Source organism: Chelmon rostratus, chromosome 19 (genome assembly GCF_017976325.1).
Source record: "Chelmon rostratus isolate fCheRos1 chromosome 19, fCheRos1.pri, whole genome shotgun sequence".
In the NCBI taxonomy this organism is placed as follows: Eukaryota; Metazoa; Chordata; class Actinopteri; order Chaetodontiformes; family Chaetodontidae; genus Chelmon; species Chelmon rostratus.
In genome coordinates this window covers 11,689,961-11,703,907 of record NC_055676.1, presented here as the reverse complement: position 1 = coordinate 11,703,907, position 13,947 = coordinate 11,689,961, and the positions used below count along the sequence as shown (strand labels likewise).

Genomic DNA, 13,947 nt, shown 5'->3' with positions numbered 1-13,947 from the left:
TGTTTAGTAGGCATTTCATCAAGTATCTAGCAAGTGCAGATATTTAACGTATTTCAAATTAAAAGACGATGGGTGGAATTTTGGTGACAAACAAGAGAGATTTGGCTGTGATGAAATAACGAGTAAATAATGTCTGCGTCTGCACACTATCATATCTTTAAGTGCTTCTGCATTGACAATATTTGCATCTGTGCACAAGCTTGCATGTGCACAGATGCAATACACTTTTTGCTTATTAGTTTTAAAGCTGCTTCAAAGCTGCACACAGAGTTTTGGACAAATTAGCTCTTTGATGCAGGTTTCTGGCCTTTATGCATTCATTAAAAACCACATGGCTTTTTGAGATAATGCAAAGCTAGCATGCCAGAATCCATATATAACATATTATATAATGTATCTACATAACACAGTGTACTAAAATTGCTCCAATTTGTCACAGTAAACCCAGAGCATTGCACTTCTATGAGTTAAGCTCTTTTGTCAAAAATGGACCATTCCTTTAGGAAAGCATCAAATTGAAAACTATGGAGGGGGAAGTTGTTAGTGTTGCTATCATGGTCTAGTAGTCTGGTAATGTTCAGGAGGTCAGATTGCAAATGAGTGTCATTAGATGGTGTCAGAGGTGATGAAGAAGTTTCAGCTCCAGCTCCGGGGTCGAGGCTCTCCTCTGCAGCCAAACCTTCCTAATCATCTTGTCAAAGCTGAGGGCAGTACATCACTCAGGCTCTGGGGCCTGCATTGTGAGTGTGTGCTCAGTGGAGCATGTCAGTGTTTGTCTACTTGTGCTCATGTGATCAACGCCCATCTGTCTGATCTCACCTCATAAGGCCTTCACAAAATAAGGCGCTCCTGGTCTGAATATGGAAATCCTGTCGGGTTGTCATGTGATTAGCATTGATCCCGCCACTGACCATAAGCAACAGAGCTGTCCTTGTTTTCTTCCCTCGATGTCGTCCACGGACTGTCACATCTTGTTTACAAACAAACGGATAAAGCAATGAAACAAATGGACATGTGTTTGCAGTTGGACCACAGACTTGCGGTCGTGCGTAGCTCAATTAGCATTGTATGGTGCCAACTTGAACACAGTCGGAGCTTTGATTCTCACTGCGGCCACCCGGATTGTAAAAGCTGCCACACATACTTATTGTTAACATTAATCACAGTAGACACATTACCCACTGACATGAATTAATCTTACAAACTGCAATTTATGGACAGTCTAATACACTGGACGTTATTCTGATTTAGTGCAGGTTTTCCATGTCCAGGGTAATTACACAGGTCTGCCCCCTCTAGTCTGACCTCTACCCATTGACCCAAGTCAGGAAGCTTTGTTAATGGAAAGGTCAACGCTGCACATAGTGCATCACTATTGGCTGTTGTGTTACTCTGCCACTGTTAAGTTATGTGTATGAATGCAACTTTAATATTCAAAAGTCAAATGAATCATTCTGGTGTATAATACATTTATATTTGCAGTGATACCTTTGAATCCAAACATATTGTTTTACTTATCCATTGTACAAAGTCATTTAGTCTTTTATTGAGTGTGAACATTTTTTTCTTTACATAAAGTTTTCTTAAAACAAAAAGACATAAAAACTGGAAATGCTTGTTTCTGGGTTATGTTTTTACAACAAAAAAGGCACATCACTGCTCTAGACGAATGGACGTTTGATTTTGGAAAAGTCCTGAAACAAGTTGCGCTGTATTGGAAATGTTGGAACTATTTCACTGCACTGGCAGATTTTTCAACTTGTTTTGAGAAAATGGACAATTGGACAATTACAACTCAATAAAAATGACGGTGAAAATAAAAATGGTGAAACTGAGGTTTTTGCAGTTACAGTCCATATAACTACAAAGTTAAACGCACCAAGAAATGCCATAATTTTTCTCCTTTAAAACATGTGGAATGCAGAACAAACGTGTTTTTTTCAGAAACATTTGAATAAGGTCTTCAAAACCACAAGCACTTCTTCTCATCTTTCTCCTCTGCATCCATAAACCTCCAGTGACTCACTAAGGTTAACGCAAAACAAAAATGGAACAAGTGCTTGTCCCTCTTGAATATTTTCAATATCTTCTTGAAAATTGTCCCAGTTGTTTCCCTTTTGACATTTCTGCTTGTTTTTATTTTGCTGCGTTTCTCTTCCTGCTCACTGCATGATGAGCACATTTAGGGTTCTCGTGGGAAAAGGTAACAGTGCGGCCTATAAAAGAGAGTTATGAGGAAGTACTGTATGCACCAGAGGCTAGTGTCAGCGTTGCTTTTCAGTCAAAGTTACTTTGACATCTTCATGCAGGCTCCTCTGGAACAGCCATAAATAAAGCGGCGTGCAAACGTCACTGCGTGAGTTTGTTCAGGAAATACTGAACCTATCATCGAATACTGCTGACCTGCCAGAGCCGACAATTATATTCAGCTGTACTCAGAGAAAATACAATATACATATACTACCTGCACGTTCCCTCTGATTCTTCCGCTAACTACATTCATTTTGCTTGTGGTAGGAACAAATAGGAAATGTTCTTGACAGATTGTAAACAAAAATCAGGGGAAACCATTCAAGGTAACGAGTGAAATTTATTAGGCTCTTAAAAGCTATGGATAAACAAATACAATATTTTTCTTTTTCATGTGGCACTCTTCTTTGTGATGTTTTATTAATATAGTCTGGATCAAATCACGTCTCTTCTGATTGATGACTCTTTTACCGGAATCCACAAAGTAAACGCTGTCAACATCCTACAGAAACATTAAATAATATTGATCAATATCTTACATTAGAGCAATGTTATTTCACAGTGACTGTCTGACAGATAGCTTTGCCTCTTCCATTCAGAAATTATTTAATAGAAAATGAAACCAAGCCAAAGCATTGATAACATGTTGTAAACACTGAAGATGGATCAACGAGCCATCTACTCTTATTTGCTGGATGTAACATTAAGCTTTGAGACAAAACCTTATTCCAGAAATCAGGCTGTCAAAGTCTAAAAAGCACTGTGTCTGTGAGGGAGTAAGCGTTGTTGAGTATATCTGCTTCAGAAATTTGCAACTTGCTGTCTTTTAATAATTATTAGATACAGTCCTGAAACTTCGGAAGCTGTCACAGGCTCCAATGTGAGCTATTACCAAGAAACTCTTTGGCCCGTATCGTGGACAGATGTACAGTGCTCACCAGTCTTTGGCATTTTCATCTCATGACTGCAGTATAGTTAACTAATGATGTTACTGGGCTTAACTATGGTATTAAAAAACTATTGCAACATACAACATTTATTTTTAAAAACAGTGCCCATTTTTGACTAAAATGTAATGTTTCAGTCAAAGGAAAAATTTCATCTAAAAAAATATTCACTTGGAATTAAGGAACAAAAGCTTTAAAGTAGTTTCTAGGGATGCACGATACATCTTTGGCTGATAAATGATCGGCTGCTAATGGGAAATGCATGTTATGTATTATTCAGATAACGAAATGATAGCTGATAATCAGCATTTATGCAACTTCTTGCCTCTCCCTCCCCACCTTTGTCACAGGAGTGACTGTGAAGGTCCATAGGTCAAGAGTGCCCTTTGACCCCATAACCTCTCAAACACCGTGATTTCATGTTCATGCTTTGGATGTGTCTGGAAAATGTGCTGTGCTGACTTAAGTTAATAAAAGTTTCCCATCAAGATATTGGTTAAGATATTTCCACACTGTTAAAGTGCAGTTTTCTACTTCTAAAAGCTCAGTGTTTTTGCCAGGAGTGACTGAATACAATGACAGGATCTGTCTCATTTTTCCATCACTGTTTACATATTTCCTATCATCACCGCTTGATACTTTCCCATCACTTCACTCCCTTGTCCATTAATGTGTCAGCTACAACAAGGCTGAAATAAGAGCCAGATTTCTGTAGGCAGACTGAAGCAGCCCTGCCACAAACCCCACCAGTCAGGCACCACCTTAAACAAAAGTCTTTCAGCAGCAAATCATGTTTCTGTAAGATCTTCCACTGCTTTGGAGCGCTTCGGCTCTCTGAACAGAAAATGGCTCCAAACATCAAGAGTCAATTACTATCCACAAGGAATCTTAAGTTGGACATCTCTGTTTTTGATGGACGGCCTTTTTCATTGTTTATGTTATGTGGAGGATTCTTGCAGAGTACAATCACCAATATCCTGGAGAGAGGGAGAGAATGAGAGAGGAGCAGGAGGAGATACTCTGACTTACAAGAAGATCTCAGTAATCAAACTGATTTTTAAACAACCATTGAGATTTGGTGTGAATTATCATTTCTATGTAATTGGCATGTACAATTAGTAAACTTGTACTTTACAGATGCACTTATCTGAAGGTTGTGTGGAAGTTTATGATACATCTGGTTGCACTGTTAAATATTTCTTAAGTCCACAGACTTCATATTACCAATATGGAGATGCACTAATGTATGAATGCAACCATATCGCCCACTCAACTGAGTTTTAGGCTGATCTCAGAGCTGTGGTAACAATAATCTAACAGTTTGTTGTTGTCTAAAGAACTGACTATTACATTTGGCAACAAACTGCACAACAGAATCCCTTTGGAGTAAGCAGCGATGGGAAAATTGTTAGCATCATTTACAGTTAAGACCTGGAAAGAGGAGTGTTTGCCATTTCAGCAAGACGCTTCTCTTAATATTATAACGCTTTCATGATTACATTGTGGGGAAAAAAGCAAACATGAATGTAAAAAATGATAAGCAGTTTACAATGCAAAACATTCTGTAGTTTAACTGTATCTGCAGCAGAATCTGAATCTTTTTTGGGTCCATATAAGTGCAGGAGCTGACCATTTACACTTTAAACTGGGCTTAATGGTGACCTCTTCTAGCAGGAAAATGAACTTTTTGACATGTGTAAACTTATCTGGGTGTAAATTTTAAATAATCTCGTCCCTGTTAGAGCTTTAACGATGATCAGTTAAATCGATGGGGCAATCAACAGATGTTTTTCAAGTTGAAATGCCACCTTTTGGTTCCAGTCTCTTCAATTTGATGATTTACTACTTGTCTCTGTTTTCAATCACTTTAAGTAGTGTACCCTTGGGATTTGGACTGTTGATGGGACAAAATTTGAAGATGTGAAACTTAAGCTCAAGGAAGCAGTGATGGGCATTTTTCAATGTTTTTTGACATTTTACAGACCAATCAATTGATCAACAAATAACAGTTAGTGGCCGCCAAAGTCCTTCCCAAACTTTAGTCAACCAAAAGCTGAAAAATGTGCTGGAAGTCTAATACTGAAAGTGTCATTTTGGAGTTAGCCTGGTGCACGTGAACATGCAGAATTCATGGGCAGTAAAGCAACAGGAGGTGAAGAATAGCATCTGTGACAGATAACATCCAGGGCTGCTGTGCACACATACACACACCTCACGTTATTGCTCCTCCACGCACAACCCTAACCCTGCTGCGAACACACTCTCTTTCTCTCACACACACACACACACGCACACTGCACGAGCACACACACACACACACACACACACACACACACACACACACACACACACAGAGCATGAAAGTGACTCTAATGAAGTCATCAAAGGTAGACCTGAGAGTTGAGTCCAGAGAGGCATCTGGACAGCCTGGTCGTTTGAACAGAGTGGCCAGGAATGCAAGCTAATTACCCTGTGTGTATACAGCGTGTGTGTGTGTGTGTGTGTGTGTGTGTGTGTGTGTGTTTGTGTGTGTGCAAATACAAATACATGTTTGAGGACAGGCAAAGACAGCAAGAAGGACTCAGAGACAGAAAGATGCAAGTGACTGAATATCTGTGCATGTCTGTGCATAAGATTTGTGGTGTAAAATATCAAGATTTCTAAAAGCTGAAAGTCCAGTGCCAAAAACTCAAACCACAACAGTTGGGCAACATCGCACTGGCAGCTGAACTGTAAATGAAAAATGTGTGAAATGCAGACGACCGTCACAGTACTTTGCCTGAAAACATAACTCCTGCCGTGTCAGGCCTGTGAAATGTTTTGACAGAAACTGGCAGCTTTGGCACTTTATCATGTTACAAAGTCAACCGTGCTAAAGGAATCACAAGTTTTTTTTTGTTTTTTTTTTTCCTCCTCTCGATCAAATCACCATTAACATCACAGTGAATTTTTTTCAGTTTCCTCCCGGCTGCTCTTAAACGTGTGTGACATAACTTGCTGTGGTCTTGCTGCGCCCAGTAAAGTGATCTCAACTTATGCAGGCTGGAATGATGAGCAGCGCAGACGAGAAACATAACGCTATCTGTTGGCTGGACCGCAGGTTTTTTTACTTGAGGGTTTTCACTCAGGTGATCCTTTTTGTTTGATTTTTTAAATAATCTGGATTTGTTTTTCTTCTCGCACCTCGGCCAGTTTTGAAATCACACACAGCTTGAACAGTGTGCGGTTTCGGCTATTTCTGTCCAACAGGAGAGACACTGATGTGAGTGTTCCTGTCAGGCAAGGAAATAAAACCATTATGGGGGCAAGAATAAGCTGACTAATACTGTGAGTGTAGGTCAAATAGAACAATCCCACTAATGAAAAAAATACTTGAGAAGAAACCCACTGTAGCGCAAGAAAGGGCACAGTATATCTGTTTAATATGATTTATAACCCAGACACTTAATATGTGCAAAACAAAAAATTGCACAAAAAATCAGTTTACCAAAAATTCTATTTGTAAAAAAAATTGAAAATCAGAAACAGGCCTCTGTTTTCTCAGCTTCAGTCTAAACCGTTGGCCCAGCAGGCTTTGATGTGGCCACTTAGCGCAGGATGATACTGTTGTCAACCACATCAGTCTAAACCAATACCTCAACACTCCTCAAAACACATAATATACAGCAGTTTCCACTCCAAACCAATATCTTCACCAGCACTCACCAAGCAGACTGCACAAGTGAGGAGTGTTTGTTCTCTCTCAGACTTCATACAGAGACGGAAATATTCAACCAAACTCCAAGAACAAATAATGCAAAGGAAATAGTTTAATCTTGTTGAAACCACAGCTTTGTGGAAATGCAGTAGTGTCCAAGAAGACTTGTTTGCATCCATTTCGCTGTTTGTGTTTTGTATGTATATGGCTAAATGCACAGAATAGTTTTATATTTTCAATTGATATCTGATTTAAGCACATTGGTGGTCCAGTTTTTTTCTTTCTGAATTCATCTATTCTTCTTTGGTATCTTTTATCTTTTTTACTGGCATGGATTTTCTTTTAAGTCTTTGGCGGTTGTATGGATGTAAACTCTCATGTCACAATGAATACGAGACATCGTCAGTCACGCTGTTGCCATAGTTTCGAAGAGAAAAATGATCTTTGTGTTTAGCAAGACCTCAACTAATGCAAATCAGATATTAAATCTTGACAAAAAAAAAAAAAAAAAAAACCAACCCACACATAATGGGGCCACTTTTGCTTCATGAAAATGTTGTTTCTTGGATGTCACATTTATACTTCACATCTAAAAACAGTGAGAGATTTTAGCCACTGAAGAAATAACACAAGGGTTCGTCCAAATATCGGAGTATTGGATCCAGAATAAAAGAACAAAACCATTTCCACTCTCCTCACTGAGGGGAGTTCATGACACAAACTAGTCCGCAAGTGACAATATTTCACAATACAGAGCGAGACCTCCCCGGGCTGCAGGCACGCAGCAGACCCACTCACAGCTGGTCACTGTGTCGAGGTCAAATTGTCAACAACCGCAGTATAATCTTCAAAAAATCTCCTGGATAAACAGTGGAAACATTTTCATAACCTCCCTTAACCTTTAGGTTCAGCTGGAGTCTCACTGACCGGGTATCCAAAGGGGTTGGGTGGGGGTCGACAAGAGGTCTGCGTATGTGTGTGTATGTGAGCGTGTGTTCCCATTTGTCATTGTATTGTATGCTGGTTAGAAAAAGTACTGCAGTACCGAAATCGTCTCAGTCTGCTGTTCAGAGCAGTATGTTTGTCTCAAAAGACAATGAGTGTTGGAGTCATCTCAAATTGCAAGTGATGGTTACATTTTGAATGAGGTATAATAGCAGGTTATATAGAAAAGTAAATGTTCAGCAGATTTCTTCAACTTCCTTATATTTAATATTTCCATGGCTACCCAGTGACTTTATTTTCTACTATATAATCCAAAGAACACATCAAATATTAAATATTACTTAAAAGCGACAATTTCAAACTATCAGAAAGATTTTTCAACGTGTTGGGCTCAGGTACATATTTGGACCTTTGTTGCATCTCATTTCCATTCTGTCATTTCCTGATCCTTTACTTAAGTAAAAGTGCTAAAACAGTGATGGGAAAATGGGAGGAAAAACAAAGTTCTGATACACAAATCTATTTAATTTGTTGAACCTTTTCACTAATCTTCATACATTTCATTCATAATCATTTAAACATTTACTGACATGAAACCATGTCAGAAATTTAGAGGGGGGAAAAAATCATTATTTGGAGGAGCTGATAATAACTCATAGACATCTGAAATGTCTACAATAAGACAAGGTGCTTTTTGTCAGAATCATCCTTAGAAGTAACTTGGAACAAAAGCTGTCAAATACATGTAGAGTGGTGTAGAGAGTAGGGCTGCACGATATTGGAAAAATAGGCGATACACGATAACTTGACTGAATACCTCGATATCGATATTACTCACGATATTTGTGTTACAAATAAAACAAGTGATTATTCCCTTCAGTTTTTAGAAATACTGAAATGTAAATAAGACTCACAAAGTCCCTCACTGTGCAATGCTGGTGATAAGCCAGTATGTGCCATTTGCTCTTACTGTACCTATCCCAATGGCCAGTCAGCCAAATACAGGTGTAAAAAATGTGGACTGGGTCTGTGTGCTCTGCTAGACCTTGCTGTGAAAGGCTTCCACATATTGACAAATTACACACTGTGTATAAAAACAACTGAAAGCAATGTTTTATTTCCAACATTATTTTATTAAGAAAAAACATGGCTACACCTGATTTGTGTCGATCAATCATTGGTAACAAAACCAAAGTTGAAATAATCAAATACTCTACTATTTAAAACATTCAAATGGTAATGAATTTAGACAAAAGCCTTTGGCTGCAATATGTCAACTTAAATGGTCAGTAAATTTGGTGAACCAAGAAAGATTGTGCAAAAATGAGTTCTGACTCTGAATGTAAAAGTGCTTCAATAAATACATGGGGAAAATCCCATAAAATAAAAAAAAAAAATGGCACACATTTATGGCTCCCTGCCAAAATGGCTAGTGCAATTAACTATCAGCCACAACACAGGTAAACTAAGGTACATACGTTGGAGAACAAACATTGAGATGACCACAGTTCAGTGCAGTGCAATAAAATTGTGTGTGTGTGTGTGCATGTGTTTTAAGTGTGCTGAAATGATTATATGGGGAAAAAAATAATGCACCTTCATTGTTCCTGGCCAAACTATCTGACATAACACAGGTACTCTGTGTTGGTGTTCTCACAAAATGCATTGGCAAATCAATGCAGTGCAATAAAAGTGTGTGTGTTTTTTTCTCCTTCCAGCTATGTGAGAAGTGCCCCACCAACTTCTTGCACACTCCAATGGCCCTTGCAATGCGGCTCTCATCTTTTAGTGCCTTCTCTAAAAAGTAAACAGAAGAAAAAACACAGGGGACATGAAAAATGTTATCAGAAACAATGCCCAACAATACATTATTCTCTACAATGTAAAATCGCAGAGGGTTAACATTTTGAGTGCAAAAAACTCATTACTGTTCTTTTTTTTTTTTTTTTTAGCTGTTCCTATTTAAATAATAAAGTTCTTATCTCTGCACCATATGTGCCTTTTTTAACCACTACACGGGAGTTAATTATTATTGCATTGTGTCACATCAATACCGTTGACTTGCCACTTGGTAGCAGTCGGTTCGCTCAGAGGGCAAAGCTGTATATAAAAATCTTAATCAAAGGCACTGTCAGAGGAAAGTCGTTTACGGCTCTGGTCTGACATGCACTCTGAGCTCTGGGCGTGCAAAGCAAATAGTGATAGGCTCAAACAGTGCATATTTCATTTAAAAACGGCACGTCTCAATTTCTAAAAGCAATGCTTATTTTTCTGTTAAAACTACCAACAGTTTGACTTCGGGTTTCCGAAGTACAGGGCCACGTAGAAAATAAAAGTTTCAGACCCACGCAGACGTATCGCATTTTAAATGCGGTAGGCCTATTACTCATCAAGATTGCCTGCACTTCGGGTCAAATTAAACTTCTATAAACTATACTCCAAAACGCGAGGCAGAATTAGACCTAGTATTTAAACTGATAACGATTATACAACTGACAACATGCAATTCATGCACTTAATTTAATCCTTACGGGGAAATAATGGATCATAACTCACCTTACAAAATAATTATCAAAATAACAATAAAGTTGCAGTAATGCTGTTGAGGCTAGGCTACTTACCGATGGTGAGATGAAGCCTATGGCCGAAACACTGCAATCTGACCCAGTTGTTCAGCTGGGTGGTCTTAACAATGTTGGCTCCATTGTCGGTTGTGATACACACTTGACGTACTTCATGTAGCTTCCATCCCGCTAGTACTTCACGCGGGCCATGCGCAATGTTTTCCCCCGTGTGGGACTCCGGGAAGTACACTGTCTCGAGGCATCGCGTCTTCAGCTCGAAGTCAGAACTCAACAAATGAACGGTGAAACTCAAGTACGGTTCAGTGGTTCGACTTGACCATAAGTCCGTGGTACTCGCGAAGTATTCCACTCCACTTAACTCCAATGTAACTGATTGCCGACAGGTCTTGTACATGTCTGGAATTGCGGTTTGAGAAAAATAATTCCGTGAGGGAATTTTGTACCGTCCATCCAGTATTCTAACCATGTCCACAAACCCACTGCCGCTAACAGCACTCATTGGCATCATGTCTTTGGCCAAGAATCTTGCTATTCCTGCCGTTATGGCTTTGTGGTGTTTCGACTGTGTCTCATATGGCGTTATACTAGCAAAGCTCTGCTGAATTGTAGTCACATTCATAATTTTGGATGTTGAAGGACTTTTCTCCACATTGCTAACTTTGCTGCTAGTGCTAGCTTGAGCCTCTTCGTGTAGCTGTTTGTGGTGGTGCTGAAGGTGCCTGAAGAGGTTGGTGGTGTTTCCACCGGTAGTTGCAACAGCGACTTTGCATGCCTTACACCGTACCTTGGTTTGCTTTACGTCTTCCCTTCTGAAACCAAAGTACCTCCAAATAACGGAGGCACATCTTTTTTTTAAAATCAGTTCACACGTTTGCTCCGACTCCGAACACTCACCGCCACCTTAAGCCATCACGCTTACGCTCTCTCTCTCTCTGCAACAAAGGGGTGGGCTTCTCCCTGCCAGAGGGGCTCAGCCTCTGTTCCACGCAACAAGTTGACGTTAATACGACTGGACGCCAATCGCGCCACAAAAAATGTGAAATTAATGGGTTTTTTTAATATCGAATTTTAAGAATTTTTTTCGGTACATGTATCGTAAGCCATGATATCGCGAGAGACGAGACTTTTTCAATGTATCGTGCAGCCTTAGTAGAGAGTACACAATTTCCCTCTGAAATGTAGGGGACTGGAAGTATAAAGTAGCATAAGATGTTAATACTCAAGTTAAGTACAAGTACTTGAGTAAATGTTCATTAAATGTGAAATTAACATGAAGAACATCACTAATTTATAATTCTCCTTGGACCAATTAAAGCTACAGAATAAAAATTGTCTTAAATTCATAAAAATTTCTGTTCTGTACAGTCTGCAGTCTGCTTACATGTGTCTCATTTGTTTTACATTTTAAAAAGCAGATTTTCATTCACGTTAATGAAATTGACAGGGCTACATTTGAGTTTAGTTTTGGCTACAAAACCCATTTAACATCGTAGTGGTTAATGAACAGTTTCTTACTGTTAGAAGGCCAGACTGTGTTTATTTGTACTTGCAGCTCTCTTAGTGTTATGGTTTGGGTCTGACTGGCAAAGAGCAGTTTCGGTTTGTTTTTAAAGAAAGCTGAAGTGTTGCCCTGTTACACACAGGTGTTTGCCCTTGGTAGGTTCTTAAAAAATGTTGATAGCGGAAAATATCCATGCCTTTTATATTAACTGAACCCTGTGCTATTTGTGCTTTTAGTGTTGGGTCATAAAACTGTTTTTCCTATGCACTTAAAAACATAAATTCATAATGGTGACGGGCTGAGGTCCAGGGGGGCACAAGGAGGGAGAAAAAAAGAGAAAATTCAAAAAATACCAGAACGGATCCAAGAAAACAATAAGACAAGGTGTTGAATGAGGAAAATAAGAGAGAGAAAGAATGTAGGTCTAGTACCACAGTCAGAGCCATTTGTTCGTATGTGCATGGCTCCATGTGTGCGTGTTTATCACAAAAACCCAATGTATGGGTCTGTGTTTCAAGCTCAGGTACTGCTTTTCTCCGTCTCCTTGCCATAAAATCTGTTGTTGCGATCTAAGCCTTTTGTTGCAGCCTGGCCTTTCAACTCGCAGGCAGACGGCTGCTTCTGGTAACTGGTAAAGGGGCCATAAAAGAGCCCTGTGCTTTGGTTTTTGACAAACCACATCAAACGGGAGGAGAGGAAAAAGGGTTTGAACAGGTGGACCGGCCTTTAGGGCAGCACAGACTCATTCTACTTTGACAGATCACAGCTCAGAAATGTCAGCTGTGGTGCAGCGAGATAAAACATTTTGATCCTGATAGATCAGCGTTGTGTTGTGGTACACGTCTGTGTGAGTACAAGACTTAACGTAACAAGCTGCCATAATGCACTGTGAGCCACGAAAATCTTCTTGAAGTTCAGAGGTTTAACAAGCCTTTATTGACCACATAAGGGAACTGTTTGGATGCATTAATGCTGGTTTACATCAGCCAAGGACTACATCTTACAAAAAGCAACAAAGTCAAATGCTATTAAAAAAACCCAACAACAAATAAAGGGTAAAATTGTTTGTCTGTCAGATATCTATATCTTTAGCTACAACAAGGCTCCTCATCAACCAGGGCTGCAGAATGTTGGATGCTGCAAAGCTCTGAGGAAGAGAGAGTGGAATGAGGGCAGAAAAAGGGCATCTGGTAAAAAGACAATTTAGATGAGATTTGAATCTTAAAGAACAAAGTAAAAGTCATTTGCTTGATCTTTAACCCTTCCGCTCATACTGTATTTATTGTTGCTTGCTTCTACTGGTCACTGTTTCTTCCAAGAGTTTTTTTTTACTGCCAAAGTTTAGAAAAATGCGGAAATGTGAGCATGGTGAAGAAATCATACATAAAAACAATAATTACATATTCTGGATTTTTGCCTGAAGCTTAAGCCTTTCACGGTAACCCTACCATTAGACCCAGCCAATTTGCTCTTCACAGGAGAAGAAGACACATGAAACTGTTATGGTTTTTTTTTTCCAATGCTGCATGGCTTAAGGTCATCCATAACACATTACTTGAACAGGAACTGACACTTTAAATTTCCAAAATGACAATAACAGACCTGTAGAGATAATTTGAATATACTGTCTCCGTTTCTCACTTCATCCTTCCGACTATTCGTGCAACCAGGCTCCACTTCCTACTGGCCCCTTTAGCTAATTCCCTCAAACCCCTGATAGTTTTATGGCTTGGTGTAACTGACTTTAGGATGAGAGAAGAAAGGGCCGACGACCACAGCTTAAACCAGTAATTGGTTCAGGCTTGAAAACTGATACGGACGGCTTGACCTCTTGCTAGACTGGCAGCCACACAGCCTCTCTCCGTCCTGCCCGTGTGCCTGCCTGAGCTCCCCTGGTCAGAAAAACAAACATAGAACGGAGAAATGTGTTTTCCTGGCTTACACCTTGGTCCCACTGCATGCAGCCCACAAGCCAACCAGCAAATGAACAGGGGGCAAAAGGCTGGTCTGAGGTCTGCCTGT

General features: G+C 39.5%; 1 protein-coding gene across 1 annotated transcript in view; it reads left to right on the top strand.

Annotated features, from left to right (window-relative positions):
- Positions 1-13,947, top strand: part of LOC121623413 — a 48,644-nt gene that overhangs the window by 30,994 nt on the left and 3,703 nt on the right. The gene's annotated exons all lie outside the window — the stretch shown is intronic.